This window comes from Schistocerca cancellata, chromosome 11, assembly GCF_023864275.1.
Source record: "Schistocerca cancellata isolate TAMUIC-IGC-003103 chromosome 11, iqSchCanc2.1, whole genome shotgun sequence".
Lineage (NCBI taxonomy): Eukaryota > Metazoa > Arthropoda > Insecta > Orthoptera > Acrididae > Schistocerca > Schistocerca cancellata.
In genome coordinates, this window is record NC_064636.1 from 73,112,720 (window position 1) to 73,131,360 (window position 18,641).

General features: G+C 43.2%; 1 protein-coding gene and 1 pseudogene across 1 annotated transcript in view; one reads left to right on the top strand and one right to left on the bottom strand.

Annotated features, from left to right (window-relative positions):
- The window catches only part of LOC126108477 (growth factor receptor-bound protein 14-like), a 797,866-nt gene that overhangs the window by 686,291 nt on the left and 92,934 nt on the right, over positions 1–18,641 (top strand). The gene's annotated exons all lie outside the window — the stretch shown is intronic.
- Positions 8,961–9,077, bottom strand: LOC126109028 (5S ribosomal RNA; annotated as a pseudogene).

Sequence of the window (18,641 nt, forward strand, 5' to 3'; positions counted from 1 at the left end):
GTGCTATCTGTGAAGAGTTTGAAGTACCAGTTCATTGAAATTGAATGGTTAGTTCACACTTCACTGGAGTGAAGCGTTCATTTGAACGACTCATTCACGAGCTCCCCATCACTACAGTGTATTACCAGGCTAAGCCTTGGACATTGAAATGAAGCGGCCACTACGTAGTGAACGTTGTATTTCAAGAACGGAAAATGCAGAGTGAATCAAGGAAACGGAGAAGTGGAGATTTGCTATCTTTTAAAAAGGAATTGCTATGTTTTTAAAAGGAATGGGAGAATCATTTTTTTTTTTTTTTGTGCAAAAACGTGAAGATTCGAAATGACAGTATTCTCGCTGGTCAGCGGAAGTTTAATATTGAACGCCATTATAATAAATTTCAATATGTTCCCGTACTTAGTGCAATAAAAGAGGAAATTCTCAAGCGATTTGGGGTTATATCATACTTATCCCAAGGTTTTGAATAGTTCTCGAGATAATTGGCTCTGAGCACTATTGGACTCAACATCTTAGGTCATAAGTCCCCTAGAACTTAGAACTACCTAAACCTAACTAACCTAAGGACATCACACACACCCATGCCCGAGGCAGGATTCGAACCTGCGACCGTAGCAGTCCCGCGGTTCCGGACTGCAGCGCCAGAACCGCTAGACCACCGCGGCCGGCGGCGTCGAGATAATTTGCTGCTTCTGTAGATGATATTCATCCCAGTTTGCAAATGGAATCAACAGATCGACACGGTAGATTCTACAGCGTAATTCTCGTATGAGAGACAAGTTCCTTTTGGCAAGACGTGTAATAGATTTTTATCACAACTTTCCACAGCAAGAGTTTCCTAGTCTCCATCGTGAAGCCGCGAAGATAATATGTTTGCCTCGACATACGTTTGCGAGAGATTTTTTTCTGTTATGAAAATTAATAAGTCTCGGTTAACAGTAAACATCAGTAATGAAAATTTACGTAACTGTTTGCGTCTGTCTGTATGTAGAAATTTTGTTCCAGACATTAAACGTATTGTAAACTCCACCTGTGATAATTAAATAAAACGTATCGTAGGTAATAGGTACTCTTTCAAACCATGATTTCTTTCAAGCACTCGTACTTACCTTATTCCCTCATTCAGTAAAGCAGGCCAGGAAACAAAACGCATTACAGAGGAAGAAGCGGAGAGACAGAATGGGGGGGCGGGGGGGAGGAGAGAGAAGCGGGTGGCCAACTTGCCCCTGTGTGCACGCAGAACACCTGTTAAGTGCACACGTGCATGTGCACCGCACACGTGCAGAATTCCTGCCCGCCCCTGGTTTAGACGCTGTACCACATAATCGGCGAAGCGGCTGGCTCTTAATTGCGGCAGTGACTCCACTGCCAGCGAGCGCCCGGTTGCTTGTAACGGCTCAAGCGCAGCGGACGCAGTCGCTAATGAGCGGACATCTATTATTCATTGGCCCGCGACCGGTCGATACGTCAGCTGTTGCGCGGACGCGCAAAATGGCCGCTTTTAGCATTACCGCTTCTTTCCGCGAATAGCACCGTCAACCGCGCCCAGCGCATTTCTTCACATGCTGCGCAGCAACGTTTCGACTGTAGTGATGGGGAGCTCGTGAATGAGTCGTTCAAATGAACGCTTCACTCCTGTGAAGTGTGAACTAACCACTCAGTTTCGATGAACTGGTACTTCAGACTCTTCACAGGTAGCACACTCCACACTTTTTTCTAGTTCACTCTCTTCTTCCCTTCTCCCTCACCCACGTCACTCCTCCTCCCATCACTTCACTCCTCCCTGTCCTGCCTGTCGACGAATCACGCGGTGTTAAGTGCGGAACGATAGGTTTAGGACGGGTGGCGGAGGTAAGGGGTGAGGAGAAGGCAGCGTCAGTGCAGTGCTGACATCATTACCCGTGACTAATTGTGCAGTTAAACTTCGCGTCTACGGGTAGCCTACCGTTGGCAGCGCTTGAAGACAAATGAATATTAAAGATAGAAACGAAGAGGCTATCTGTGTGAGCACGCACAGCAAACATGAAAATAAAAGGTTTGTTAATAACACTGAAAGAGGGATTTTACCTGAAATCGTACCAATGACTACAGGTGACAGTTAACGTTTTGAATCTAGTGGGTTATTATTGTCAACAAAAATAAAGTCTACAGGAAAACTTCTGAATAATTACTTAACGTAGGTATGCAGACTTCGTGACAGTGTTAAACATACTCATTCTATTTTGGATTAAATTTCAAAAAGAACATAAAATTGGACTGCATTTCGTTGGTAGCCCTATTTTTCAGTTCATGAATACAACAAATAATGTCTCATTTGGCAGATAAAGACTTTTTTGGGCGCTTCAAGAGAAAATGTCGAGCAAGATTAAATGTAGTACCTTCTTTATATGTGGCAGCCTTCTCTGTTTATCTTTCCTTTGTCCCCCTTTTTTTTCTTTATTGTCATTTTGAAACCTGTATACAGGCAGGCCTGCAGCAGCATACTACGCCGCTCTTTGGCCGCAGAGAAACACAAAAGATAGAAATGGAGACAATTAGAGAAAAAAGATGGTGGACATATAAACGGAGCCAAACACTTTTTAAAATACAAGGTGCCGTTCACGGGCGTAGAGTCCAAGATAAAATTGTTCAGACACTTGGACACAGACAGAAACGCCCTTTGTCCCCTTCGACCATGCTCTATTAAAGATAACTCAGACGCTGTAAGAGCGTAAAACGTTGCGTGCACGTTACTGCATAGTTCGGCCATCTGTTGGTAAAATGATGAAGTATTGCGAAGCTTTATTTTAAGAGCGAGGCGAAGCGAGCGTAGCAGCGGCTGAGCGGCGAACTGGGCAACTTCGCCAGCCTTCCGTACTTCACGCATGAACTACTTCATTTGAACGCTTCACGGCAAAGAGTGAAATGACGGGAATGAACGAGTTCGACCCACCTCTATTCGACTGGGTGTTGTTTAGATTAGATTTCCTTTGTCGAAGGACTGCATCGCTTCAGGATTCTACCAATAAACCACAATCTAGAGTTCGCCTTGCCCGTTACTTGTGTAATCTGATCATTTCGAATAGTCACACCCAGAATACTTGACTGGTGTTACCGCTTCCAAAGACTCATCATTTATTTTGTACTCGTACATTAATGGGAATTTTCGCCTTGTTATACGCAGTAGGTTGCACTTACTAATATTGAGAGGTAACTGCCACTCATTACACCACGCATTTATTTTCTGCAAATCCTCATTGATTGTGTACAGGTGCAGCTGCCCATGCAGCTTCAACACGATACCACAGTTCATCGAGAGTAGTGACTGGCGTATTGTGACGGGACAGTTGCTCGGCCACCGTTGACCAGACGTTTTCAGTTGGTGAGAGATCTGGAGAATGTGCTGGCCGGGGCAGCAGTCGAACATTTTCTGTATCCAGAAAGGCCCGTACAGGACCTGCAACACTCAGGTCGTGGATTATGCTGCTGAAATGTAGGGTTTCGCAGGGATCGAATGAAGGGTAGAGCCTCGGGTCGTAACACATCTGAAATGTAAAGTCCACTGTTCAAAGTGCCGTCAATGCGAACAAGAGGTGACCCAGACGTGTAACCAATGGAACCCCATACCATCACGCCGGGTGGTACGCGAGTGTAGCGATTACGAATACACGCTTCAATGTGCGTTCACCGCGATGTCTCCAAACACGGATGCGACTATCACGATGCTGTAAACAGAACCTGGATTCATCCGAAAAAATGACGTTTTGCCATTCGTGCACCCAGGTTCGTCGTCGAGTACATCATCGCAGGCGCTCCTGTCTGTGATGCAGCGTCAAGGGTAACCGCAGACACGGTCTCCGAGCTGATAGTCCGTGCTGCTGCAAACGTCGTCCAATTGTTCGTGCAGATGGTTGTTGTCTTGCAAACGTCGCCATCTGTTGACTCAGGTATCGAGATGTGGCTGCACGATCCGTTACAGCCATGCGGATGAGATACCTGTCATCTCGACTGCTAGTGATACGAGGCCGTTGGAATCCAGCACGGCGTTCCGTATTACCCTCCTGAACCCACCGATTCCATATTCTGCTAACAGTCATTGGATCTCGAGCAACGCGAGCAGCAATGTCGCGATAGGATAAACCGCAATCGCGATACGCTACAATCCGACCTCTATCAAATTCGGAAACGTGATGGTACACATTTCTCCTCCTTACACGAGGCATCACAACAACGTTTCACCAGGCAACGCCGGTCAGTTGCTGTTTGTGTGTGAGAAATCGGTTGGAAACTTTCCTCGTGTCAGCACGTTGTAGGTGTCGCCACCGGCGCCAACCTTGTGCGAATGCTCTGAAAAGCTAATCATTTCCATATCACAGCATCTTCTTCTTATCGGCTAAATTTCGCATTGTAGAACGTCACCTTCGTGGTGTAGCAATTTTAATGGCCAGTAGTGTAATATGCGTCTGAGCTGATTACAACGTTCTCGGTGGTGTCTCCTGCTTTCCGAAAGCCATACCGACCGCCGTCTAACAGATCCCGATTTTTTCCCATTGTTCTGTACATTATTGTTGTTCTTTTTAGGGGAGGCAAATGAAATGCAATGAAATTAGCCGCTCCACCGTATTAAGTGCGGTGTCTTGGTGCGTGCCTGCAGAGAGACGAGAAACCTTGTGCTGGCAGAGAGGGAGAGAGGGAGAGAGAGAGAGAGAGAGAGAGAGAGAGAGAGAGCAGGCAGTGCGTAGGCCGCGTGTGGTGCGTGTTGTGGCGTGCCGGGCTGAGGTCCGCTTATCTGCGTGCGCCGGGAAACTGCACGCAGCTTCCGCCGGATGTGCCACTTGTTCGAATACCGCCTTCCCGACGTACGGACTAGCTGCGGCTTTCATCTGGCTGGTTCGCGATCGCCTCTCTAGAATACACTGGGCTGCATAACTTAGGGACGAAAGTAACTTTCGCACAAGGCCTCACTGCCAAGTGACATAGATCGGTGAAACTTTATTCGTACATACAGTGAAGCTCCAAAGAAACTGGTATAAGCATGGCTATCCAGATACAGAGATTTGTAAACAGGCAGAATATGGTGCTGCTGTCGGCAACGCCTATATAAGTGTCTGGCGCAGTTGTTAGATCGGTTACTACTGCTACAATCCCAATTTATCAAGATTTAAGGGGCTCCGGAACGCCCTATACTTGCAATGTTAAAATAACGCTTATAAATTACATCTTTCCTCACAAAGTATTTGAGGTAGGAAGTTGAACTTTTTACAGATTATTTATTGGAATATGGGCTACAACTTAACACAGGGATTTTACAAAATTTTAGTTCAGTTATTAAAGATGATTTTTTTTCAATTGTAATGAAAATTCACAACATTTTTTTGCAATTTTTTATTTATATATTCAAAAATATACAGTTTTTTGGAAAAAGGCTGTGTTAAATTATGCAGAAGGTACTGTGTAACATTTACTGAAAGTTTGAAACAAATATGTGTGGAAGATCCTTAGAAAACATGTAATTAGTATGAGAAAATAAAAGTTTTGCGAATCGAGCGACAAAGATTGGATTAACTTTTTAGTGCATTCCAGGTCCATAGGATGGATTATCTTCATCCTCTGCAAACTCCTCCTCCAGCTTCCTCTTGTTCCTCCTCCTGTTTACTCTTGCTTGTATTTCTAGACTCTTTACAGCCCTGTCTGCAGCCCGAAGGCGTTCCTTGTCTAAAGCAAGCATCGCTCGTACCATGTTAGAACCTATCTTCATTCCCATATTTCTAAATACCTTGCACCTTACAATGTTGCCATCATTGAAAGTCGCAACAGCATCATACACACCAAAGTGAAGTGTTTCTATTCCAACAAATACAGTCTTGGGGATTCTCGACCATATAACACTATTTACACATTCATTGGGGTTTTGAGTTTTTCCGTGAATACACTTTTTCAACAGTTCAGGTGCTGCTAAGTCTCTGAAAATAGGTTTTATCACCTCCATTATTGCATGAGGCAGTCTATGCTTATGAGTGTACACTTCACCAGTTAGCAATCCTTTGTTATATGTACACCAACTGTCTTCTTCTTTGGGACACATGCGATGTTGGGGATTTTCATCGGTTGAAGAAGTATGAAAAAAAAGATTGCAACATTTCTCCTTTTCTTAAAAGCCTTCAGAGGATTTCTAATAACTTTACTTTTACTCATTATTATACTTCAACAAAACAGAGACTCAAGAAACAGAATTAATTACGAATATTTTCGAGATAACGACAGAGTAAATAATAAAAAAATAAATAAACATGAAACAATCGACAATCACGCCAGCGATATATATTGAACCATCACAGGTTAGCCACAACACATACTTTATCTCACATCACTAAAATGTACCTGATGAACACGGACGTTAATAATAACACCGTTTGACAGCAGTTTAACAGCGCCACAGTGGGTCACGCACATGTAGAACACATTAAAAAAAAATTTAAAAATAGTTGTAGTCTTCGGAATTGAATAAATTATATATCTATTAAAAGGTAATAGTCTGCAGATTCAGAAAACGCAAAAAAGTAAAAATTGAACTTTTCATGATTTTGAGCCTTTCTGGAGCCCCTCAACTCTTTGAGGGGCAGGTAAACGCCACTAAAATTTACCCTAGTGGGGCAAGAAAAATTATTTGCAAATTTTAAATTTCTTTTACTTGTAACACATTTGTTTTATTGTCTTGCGATGTTTTATACATTGAGTTTGTAAAAATTCACTTACACAACAACAAAACATTACATGTGGTCACTACAGGTAACCACCATCCCATTACAGTATACAAATTCGATATTTAGTGGTTGAACTTTGATTCAAGATATACCAAGAAAATTAAAAACTTGTTATTTCAGTTCTTGCCTGCTCTCAGACACAAAGGTACTTTGCACACTGAACAGATCCACACTGTTCGCACTGGATTTCTCTTTGAACTGCAAACTGCGCATCTTCTAGATGATGAGTGAATTGGTTGATGTTTACTGCTTTCGTGGCGAATACTTTCGTCTACCTATGGATTGTGTGATTTGGTCTGGGTTGCTATACTACTTTGGGATACAGAGGCAAAATTAGCTGCCACTGAAACTATTTTTGGAACCAACAAGATTTTGTACCCTCTCGACGTATATCTTTATTGGAGAACTGCTCCATTTCGATTTCTTTGTGCACAATGATCACGTTTGTCACACTGCAGACTAAAAAGTGAAGAAACAATCTCATCCACCATTTCTTGCTTTTTCTGTCAATAGCATAGACTTGACTTTAGACGATCAAAATTATCCACATAGTTCATACTGGAATTGTAGTCTTTCAATGCAATTGGACAAGTGATATTGGTTATTGTTCCATCTTTCATTTTTCGAGTTACTGTGGACACATCTGATGGTGAATGACATGTTGAAAGCAAGTTGACTGCCCTGTTATCTTTCCATCTATAGATTACTATGCCATCATTGCTTATTTTGTAATCGAATTCCCCTCTTTCCAGTTCCTTTTCCTCCTTGAGTTTTAGTACGTTTTTCCTTCTTGGATTTACTGTTCCTCAAGCGTACACACCATTGGATTTTAGGTCCTTGAATAGATCATATAGCACTCCGTCTTCAGGCCACAAGTGGCCCATCGGGACCATCCGACCGCCGTGTCATCCTCACAAGGGGAGGCCGCCAATTGTGAAATTCAGATTCGATTCATACTGCGCATAATAAAAGCTCATGGCCAGAGTTGTAATGTGGCAAAGCACCAAGATGCACTTCTCAGCCGTTGTCGAGAAAATCGACAGTTAAAAGAAACCGTTGCGGTGAAATACACTCTACGATTAATGATTTTGTACAGTCTTGTGGTGCAGCGGTAAGCGCTCGGGTTCGTAATCCGAAGGCGTCTGGATCTCGCGCCATACAACCCTTTTTTTAGTATTTGAGATATATATATATATATATATATATATATATATATATATATATATATATATATATATATATAAATTCCCGGCAATCAGTTGCAACAATTATACATATAATAAGTTGTTGAAAGTCGTTTGTCGTGGAAAAACTGGTGACTTCGAACATCATTATGTTTTCCGCAAACAAAGTTGTATTTCACAAATGTTATTAATTGTCTTCATAATGTTAACCACGTATAGTTAACGGAAGACGTAGAAACGATATTCCGAAACGAATACGTATAGCCTAAGTCAAACGTTCGAATTAGAATAGAGACCCCACGAACACAAATTTGCTGTGGCAGGTATGAAATATAAACTACGTTACTCGCTCGTTACACTTGAAGGACAGATGTTGAATGGGCCGAAACGAGCCGCCGCATAACAGCGTAGTTGCCTGCTAACTTCGAAAGAAGGTAGATACGGTCCCTAGCGCAACTTGTAAAATCATCGAAAATCAGTGCGGACGTGAGAGCTTTGGTACACCCTGTTAAACAAACGGAAAAATGGAGGCGGTACAATAGGAGGGCGATCCGCCGTAACCAACATGCATGAGCAATTCATTAATAGTTTATATATATATATATATATTAGAATTACAAAAAACTAATAATAAAAAAAATCGCATAGCGCGAGATTCGATCCGGAGACCTTCGGATTACGAACCCAAGCGCTTACCGCTGCGCCACGACTCTGTAGAAAATTATTAATCGTAGAGTGTATTTCACCGCAACGGTTTCTTTTAACTGTCGATTTTCTCGACAACGGCTGAGAAGTGCATCTTGGTGCTTTGCCACATTACAACTCTGGCCATGAGCTTTTATTATGCGCAGTAAGACTTGAATCTGAATTTCACAATTGGCGGCCTCCCCTTGTCAGTTGAGAATGCGGATAGGAGGGGCGTATGGTCAGCACACCGCTCTCCCGGTCGTTATGATGGTTTTCTTTGTCCGAGCCGCTACTATTCGGTCGAGTAGCTCCTCAGTTGGCATCACGAGGCTGAGTGCAGCCCGAAAAATGGCAACAGCGCACGGCGGCTGGATGGTCACCCATCCAAGTGCCGACCACGCCCGACAGCGCTTAACTTCGGTGATCTCACGGGAACCGGTGTATCCACTGCGGCAAGGCCGTTGCCGAATAGATCGTATGATGTAAAATAATTGTCCATGAAAATAATATGACTCTTTCCATGAAGACAACCAGTTAAATTTAGAACCACGCGACTGCACACAAGACTAGAAGTTGCACAGCTTGTCGTGAATGTGGGGTCATTTCCATCGCTGTCAACACTGCTGTCACTAGAAGATATTTCTTCAAATAAAATTCGGTAACATTCGTCCTCAGTTATTCCATTTCGGCTAGACGTATTCGATGGAGACGAAGAAAATATACTGGGTGGAGCAGAAGGGCGGGTGTCAACAGCACTAGCCACACAGAAATTTGTCTGTAAAACACGGAAAATTCTGTTTCAATTTAAAGTTACATTTGTAACCTCCCCACAAAAATGAAAGAAAATAATTAAATATAAATGGAACCAAGTGTAACCTCCCCGTAAAAATATGAAAATGAAAAGAATTGAATAGAATTGCAGATAGTGCCAAATGTTAGCTTCCCACAGCAATAAAACTCAATGATAATAAAAAATGTGCAAAAAATGTTAAGTCCCCACAAAATTAACGTTAAGATCAACCTGATAAATTTATATAAGGGCAGCTGCGCTGACCTTAGAGGCCCTGTGCCGTAATTGATCTGGTAAATTGATTCTGGAAGGAAAAACATAGGAAATATTGTTTCAATTGTAATGATTCTTTTCTTAAAAACGATTGCTTTGAAAACGAAATTATTATTGGGGCATTTCTCGAACAAATTAATTACAATTACCATACATTATTAGCTGAGCGCAACGCTCCTTCGTTACCTTATTTAACAATATACCTCGTCCTGAATCGTGACCAGAGACCCATGCGAACGCCCGCCGACTCCTCACACACGACTCCGACAGGCAACTCGCAACTGAACTACATGCTCTCGCGACTCGCTACGTACGAGGGCAGTTCAATAAGTAATGCAACACATTTTTTTCTGAAACAGGGGTTGTTTTATTCAGCATTGCAATACACCAGGTTATTCCCCAATCTTTTAGCTACACAACACTATTTTTCAACGTAATCTCCATTCAATGCTACGGCCTTACGCCACCTTGAAATGAGGGCCTGTATGCCTGCACGGTACCGTTCCACTGGTCGATGTCGGAGCCAACGTCGTACTGCATCAATAACTTCTTCATCATCCGCGTAGTGCCTCCCACGGATTGCGTCCTTCATTGGGCCAAACATACGGAAATCCGACGGTGCGAGATCGGGGCTGTAGGGTGCACGAGGAAGAACAGTCCACTGAAGTTTTGTGAGCTCCTCTCGGGTGCGAAGACTTGTGTGAGGTCTTGCGTTGTCACGAAGAAGGAGAAGTTCGTTCTGATTTTTGTGCCTACGAACACGCTGAAGTCGTTTCTTCAATTTCTGAAGAGTAGCACAATACACTTCAGAGTTGATCGTTTGACCGTGGGGAAGGACATCGAACAGAATAACCCCTTCAGCGTCCCAGAAGACTGTAACCGTGACTTTACCGGCTGAGGGTATGACTTTAAACTTTTTCTCGGTAGGGGAGTGGGTGTGGCGCCACTCCATTGATTGCCGTTTTGTTTCAGGTTCGAAGTGATGAACCCGTGTTTCATCGCCTGTAACAATCTTTGACAAGAAATTGTCACCCTCAGCCACATGACGAGCAAGCAATTCCGCACAGATGGTTCTCCTTTGCTCTTTATGGTGTTCGGTTAGACAACGAGGGACCCAGCGGGAACAAACCTTTGAATATCCCAACTGGTGAACAATTGTGACAGCACTACCAACAGAGATGTCAAGTCGAGCACCGAGTTGTTTGACGGTGATCCGTCGATCATCTCGAACGAGTGTGTTCGCACGCTCCGCCATTGCAGGAGTCACAGCTGTGCACGGCCGGCCCGCACGCGGGAGATCACACAGTCTTGCTCGACCTTGCAGCGATGATGACACACGCTTTGCCCAACGACTCACCGTGCTTTTGTCCACTGCGAGATCACCGTAGACACTCTGCAAGCGCCTACGAATATCTGAGATGCCCTGGTTTTCCGCCAAAAGAAACTCGATCACTGCCCGTTGTTTGCAACGCACATCCGTTACAGACGCCATTTTAACAGCTCCGTACAGCGCTGCCACCTGTCGGAAGTCAATGAAACTATACGAGACGAAGCGGGGATGATTGAAAATATTCCACAAGAAATTTCCGGTTTTTTCAACCAAAATTGCCCGAGAAAAAAAAATGTGTTGCACTACTTATTGAACTGCCCTCGTACAACTACTACACTCACGCGCGGTGAAGCGCAGACTAGCGCAACGATAAATAACTCTCTGGCCAGAGATTCTGTCATGCCTCGCCATCGCTGCTACTGAATACATACGCGACGTACGCGTTTCACATTACACGTAGACTCATATGTGATCAACACATAAATATAATCGATTACTTACCAAAAATAGTCGTATAAAGAAGAGCTACAGAGAATACTGCACGCCGCTTCCAAGAACAGTGTTGACAATAAAGAAGTATTAACTATTGCGCAAAAGACCTGCACTGCCATCTAGCGGTATTTTAGGCAACAATTAGGTCGTTGGCAGAGAGCCTCTGAGCGGTAAAGGGAGAAAATATTATGTGGTTAGCCACAGTGACCATCGCCCATTGAAACCGTCTACGTATGTGGTTAGTTACAGTTTTGCCTGCCCTTCAAAGAGTTAAGTGAGTTTAAACGTGGCGTTATAGTCGGCGCACGAGCGATGGGACCAGCATCTGTGAGGTAGCGGTGGCCGGCCTTTGTGGCCGAGCAGTTCTTGGCGCTTCAGTCTGGAACCACGCGGCCGCTACGGTTGCAGGTTCGAATCCTGCCTCGGGCATCGAAGTGTGTGATGTCCTTATGTTAGTTAGTTAGTTAGTTAGGTCTAAGTAGTTCTAAGTGCTAAGTATAGGGGACTGATGACCTCAGATGCTGAGTCCCATAGTGCTTAGAGCCATTTGAGCTTTTTTTTTTTTTTTTTTTTAATAGGAAGATTGGTTTTAACGTTCCGTCGGAATGAATTAAGAGAGGGGAAGGAAATGCGCCGAAGAGGAACCACTGCGGCATTTGCCTGGAGCGATTTGGGGAAATCACGGGAAACCTAAATCTGGATGCCCACGCAGATTTGAACCGTCGTCCTCCCGAATGCGAGTCCAATGTGTTGACCAATATATATTTCACTAGTGCAATGTAGATAATGAAGACGTCCTTCTTGCTGCTAAGATCCATCAAGATCTTGAAAACATCTGTCCACGAGCTTGAAGAATAGTTTTAAACAATATTTTATTTATTTACTTATTTATTTCATTAACAGTACAGAGTAATCCACCATCTTGAAATGTAAGGTGGGTCGGATGCTTCTGAATCTAATAGCAAAGACTTCTCATTGTTACAGTTTTATTGGTAAAGAGTTGTTAATCCTTTTTTTAAATAATATAAAGAACATAATATATAAAGATTTTTCTGAGGGTACAGCGAGTTGAAGCTTGTTGTGGTCTTCAGTCCTGAGACTGGTTTGATGCAGCTCTCCATGCTACTCTATCCTGTGCAAGCTTCTTCATCTCCCAGTACCTACTGCAACCTACGTCCTTCTGAATCTGCTTAGTGTATTCATCTCTTGGTCTCCCTCTACGATTTTTACCCTCCACGCTGCCCTCCAATACTAAATTGGTGATCCCTTGATGCCTCAGAACATGTCCTACCAACCGATCCCTTCTTCCAGTCAAGTTGTGCCACAAACTTCTCTCCTCTCCATTCCTATTCAATACCTCCTCATTAGTTATGTGATCTGCCCATCTAATCTTCAGCAGTTGAATGCTTAACAATTGTTAAAATGGTTCCACATAATTTGTTACTACCTAGTTGATGAGATTATAATTTATATAATGCAAATCTATCTATGTATCACTTGAGCCTTGTCCCACAGATACGCAGGGTCAGCCATCGTTAATGGTTAATGGGTGGCCGGTTGGCCTTCCTGCCACCACCCCGTACCCCCTGGGACGGAATTAGTATACCCCAACTGTCTGCGTCGAGTGTAATCCGTGGAATAATGCGAATGTGTGCAGATGTCTGCGAGCCGTGTATCTGAGGCGGAACATGGGGACCAGCCCGGTATTCACCTAGCGGGATGTGGAAAACCGCCGAAAAACCACAACCAGGTGGCCGGCTCATCGGCCCTCGTCGTTAATCCGCCGGGCTGATTCTAACCGGGGCCGGCGCGACTGCCTGAGTCCAGGAAGCAGCGCATTAGCGCTCTCGTCTACCCTGGCGGGTTAATTTACAGTGTTATTACAAATGATTGAAGCGATTTCACAGCTCTACAATAACTTTATTATTTGAGATATTTTCGCAATGCTTTGCACACACACACAAAAACTCAAATAGTTTTTTTAGGCATTCACAAATGTTCGATATGTGCCCCTTTAGTGATTCGGCAGACATCAAGCCGATAATCAAGTTCCTCCCACACTCGGCGCAGCATGTCCCCGTCAATGAGTTCGAAAGCATCGTCGATGCGAGCTCGCAGTTCTGGCACGTTTCTTGGTAGAGGAGGTTTAAACACTGCATCTTTCACATCACTATGCGTGAAACTTGCCCTCACGCGTTCAATCGTTTCTTCACTCACTGCAGGCCGACCCGTTGATTTCCCCTTACAGAGGCGTCCAGAAGCTTTAAACTGCCCATAACATCGCCGAATGGAGTTAGCAGTTGGTGGATCTTTGTTGAACTTCGTCCTGAAGTGTCGTTGCACTGTTATGACTGACTGATGTGAGTGCATTTCAAGCACGACATACGCTTTCTCGGCTCCTGTCGCCATTTTGTCTGACTGCGCTCTCGAGCGGTCTGGCCGCAGAAACCTGAAGTGCGGCTTCAGCCGAACAAAACTTTATGAGTTTTTCTACGTATCTGTAGTGTGTCGTGACCATATGTCAATGAATGGAGCTACAGTGAATTTATGAAATCGCTTCAATGATTTGTAATAGCCCTGTATATAACGCAAAGAAAAATAAAACAAAGAAAATGTAACACAATGAGCGTCGTTGAGAATGTTGTTGTTGTGGTCTTCAGTCCTGAGACTGGTTTGATGCAGCTCTCTCCATGTTACTCTATCCTGTACAAGCTTCTTCATCTCCCAGTACCTACTGCAGCCTACATCCCTCTGAATCTGCTTAGTGTATTCATCTCTTGGTCTCCCTCTACGATTTTTACCCTCCACGCTGCCCTCCAATACTAAATTGGTGATACCTTGATGCCTCAGAACATGTCCTACCAACCGATCCCTTCGTCTAGTCCAGTTCTGCCACAAACTCGTCTTCTCCCCAATACTATTCAATACCTCCTCATTAGTTACGTGATCTACCCACCTTATCTTCAGCATTCTTCTGTAGCACCACATTTCGAAAGCTTCTATTCTCTTCTTGTCCAAACTAGTTATCGTCCACGTTTCACTTCCATACATGGCTACACTCCATACACATACTTTCAGAAACGACTCCCTGACACTTAAATCTATACTCTATCTTAACAAATTTACCTTCTTCAGAAACGCTTTCCTTGCCATTGCCAGTCTACATTTTATATCCTCTCTACTTCGACCATCATCAGTTATTTTGCTCCCCAAATAGCAAAACTCCTTTACTACTTTAAGTGTCTCATTTCCTAATCTAATTCCCTCAGCATCACCCGACTTAATTCGACTACATTCCATTATCCTCGTTTTGCTTTTGTTGATGTTCATCTTATATCCTCCTTTGAAGACACTGTCCATTCCATTCATCTGCTCTTCCAAGTCCTTTGCTGTCTCTGACAGAATTAAAATGACATCGGCGAACCTCAACGTTTTTATTTCTTCTCCATGGATTTTAATAGCTACTCCGAATTTTTCCTTTGTTTCCTTTACTGCTTGCTCAATATACAGATTGAATAACATCGGGGAGAGGCTACAACCCTGTCTCACTCCCTTCCCAACCACTGCTTCCCTTTCGTGTCCCTCGACTCTCATAACTGCCATCTGGTTTCTGTACAAATTGTAAATAGCCTTTCGATCCCTTCACCTTCAGAATTTGAAAGAGAGTATTCCAGTCAACATTGTCAAAAGCATTCTCTTAGTCTACAAATGATATAAACGTAGGTTAGCCTTTTCTTAATCTAGCTTCTAAAATAAGTCGTAGGGTCAGTATTGCCTCACGTGTTGAGAATAATTTGTAATATATAGAGGGAAGTGATTGCTGTATTTGGATGAGTAATACAGTCTAAATAGCATGCTGGTTAGTAATGGCCTATTTCTATCTACTCGTATTTTAGATGAGAAGGTCTCGGTACAACCTCGAGCTTTTCTCATCTGAAATGCTTTGCGCATATCTATGTAAGCAATAACGGCCTGATGTGCAAACATCAAGAAGACGGACTATCTCTGACGAGAAATGAACTTCGGTTTTCGCGTAGACGGGTGACGATAGTGCTAAGTAGCGAGCCAGCCTTGCGTTGCGTCAGCTGTCTGGAAGAGACACACGTGCCGAATGAGAGTTTCCCCGTATGTTGGGAAACTCTGCCTTGAGTCGCTTAGAGGTGTCATTATTTGTGGGAAAAGTAATCAGGCAGCGACTTGTCAGCGGAGCATTATTTCGACTCTGTTTTCGCGAACGAAATGTGCAGTTACGTCTGCCATGTGTTTTGCTTGTTATCGCGCAACGCAGCGGGAAACTTGGGAAATACTGCAGTTCCGAAGCACGTGTAAGACAGCGATTAAAGTGCGATAGTACAGGAGGAATGATGGGCGGGGGGGGGGGGGGGGGGGGGGGGCGCCATGGCTAGAAGAAAGCCGGACATTTGCCACGCCGGTTATTTGCCACACTTGCCCCTTCGCCAGGTAGCGATTCCTCAGGTAAGGGACGCCTTTCCTCGCACTTCTTCTGTCCGCTTTCAAACTGCCGTTTCCACATCCTACTCGGTACAACCAGTACGTAAGGGACCTTCTCGACATCTTGGCCAAATAGAGAGCTTCTTTTCCGAAATCGAAATATTTATAACTTTTGGGAAACTAAAGCAAATCTGACGATTATGTCAGTATGTAATTAGTTCTGCCAAGTATAAATATAGATCCCTCTGTCTGTACGGTAGCTTCCTTTCACGCTTATTCATTGCGATAGAAACAGTCCATCGCCATGGGAGCAACAAGAAAGGAACGATGCAAAGAGAATGCGAATTTCTTTTTCATCACTGCATTTGTGCTTACTTTAATTACTACAACTGCATGCCTAAAAGACAATAAGGAAAGAAGAAATGGGTATGTGAATGTGAGAAAAGAAGAACGACGTACTCCATACTAATTTACTCTCTAAAATGCGATATCCCTTGCGGCGAAACATTAGTCAATAAAGAGTAGCGGGAGAATGTTCAAAACATGACTGAAAATACGTTCACTAAATAGAGATAAGAACATCTATGATTGGCATGTCATCTAAAGTCGACGTACAATTTTGAAATGCCGGCCGCTGTGGCCGAACGGTTCTATGCGCTTCAGTCGGGAACCGTGCGTCCACTACTGTCGCAGGTTCGAATCCTGCCTCGGGCATGGATGTGTGCGATGTCCTTAGGTTGGTTAGGTTTAAGTAGTTCAAAGTTCTAGGGGACTGATGACCTAAGATGTTAAGTCCCATAGTGCTCAGAGCCATTTGAACCATTTTTTGAAATGAAGGAAATGAAGCAATACAGAATGCTATGCTTTTAACGTACGTTGGTTGTTCTACATTGTTTAGCTCTGGTATTTACAGTGTCACAGAGAAAGCATCCTAGGTTTTGGATGGAAAAGCCATAATTGTAATGATCTGTACTAGAACAGAAACAAGAAGCACAACTAAAGGAAAAATAATGTAATGTGTGTTCCAGCTCACAATTGACATTGAATTAGATAGTTCCTCTGACTTAGTATGGGCAGCGGCTATATTCGACAACCGGAATAAGTTAATAACTGGCTCCTTTTACCGACCCCCGGTCTCGGATGAAACCCCCGGTCTCGGATGAAACAGCTGCTGAACAGTTCAATGAAAACTTGAGTCTCATCACAAATAGGTACCCTACTCATACAGTTGGCAGTGACTTCAATCTACCTTCCGTATGTTGACAAAAATACATTTTCAGACCCTATTATAAATAGAAAACAACTTCCGTAATTGTTCTAAATGCTTTTTTTAAAATTATTTTGAACAATTAGTTCACGATGCCATTCAAATTGTAAATGGTTACGAAAAGAAAAGAAAAATATAATAATTCCAATCCCAAAGAAAGCAGGTGTTGACAGATCTGAAAATTACCAAACTATCAGTTTAATAAATAGCAGCTGCAAAATACGAACGCGAATTTTTTACAGACGAATGGAAAAACTGGTAGAAGCCGACCTCGGGGAATATCAGTTTGGATTCCGCAGAAATGTTGGAAGACGTGAGGCAATACTGACCCTACGACTTATCTTAGAAAATAGATTAAGGAAAGGCAAACCTACGTTTCTAGCATTTGTAGACTTAGAGAAAGCTTTTGACAATGTTGACTAGAATACTCTCTTTCAAATTCTAAAGATGGTAGGGGTAAAATACAGGGAGCGAAAGGTTATTTACAATTTGTACAGAAACCAGATGGCAGTTATAAGAGTCGAGGGGCATGAAAGGGAAGCAGCGGTTGGGAAGGGAGTGAGACAGGGTTGTAGCCTCTCCCCGATGTTATTCAATCTGTATATTGAGCAAGCAGTAAAGGAAACAAAAGAAAAATTCGGAGTAGGTATTAAAATCCATGGAGAAGCAATAAAAACTTTGAGGTTCGCCGATGACATTGTAATTCTGTCAGAGACAGCAAAGAACTTGGAAGAGCAGTTGAACGGAATGGACAGAGTCTTGAAAGGAAGATATAACATGAACATCAACAAAAGCAAAACGAGGATAATGGAATGTAGTCGAATTAAGTCGGGTGATGCTGAGGAAATTAGATTAGGAAATGACACACTTAAAGTAGTAAAGGAGTTTTGCTATTTGGGGAGCAAAATAACTGATGATGGTCGAAGTAGAGAGGATATAAAATGTAGACTGGCAACGGCAAGGAAAGCGTTTCTGAAGAAGAGAAATTTGTTAACATCGAGTATAGATTTAAGTGTCAGGAAGTTGTTTCTGAAAGTATTTGTGTGGAGTGTAGCCATGTATGGAAGTGAAACGTGGACGATAAATAGTTTGGACAAGAGGAGAATAGAAGCTTTCGAAATGTGGTGCTACAGAAGAATGCTGAAGATCAGATGGGTAGATCACATAACTAATGAGGAGGTATTGAATAGGATTGGGGAGAAGGGGAGTTTGTGGCACAACTTGACAAGAAGAAGGGACCGGTTGGTAGGACATGTTCTGAGGCACCAAGGGATCACCAATTTAATATTGGAGGGCAGCGTGGAGGGTAAAAATCGTAGAGGGAGACCAAGAGATGAATACACTAATCAGATTCAGAAGGATGTAGGTTGCAGTAGGTACTGGGAGATGAAGAAGCTTGCACAGGATAGAATAGCATGGAGAGCTG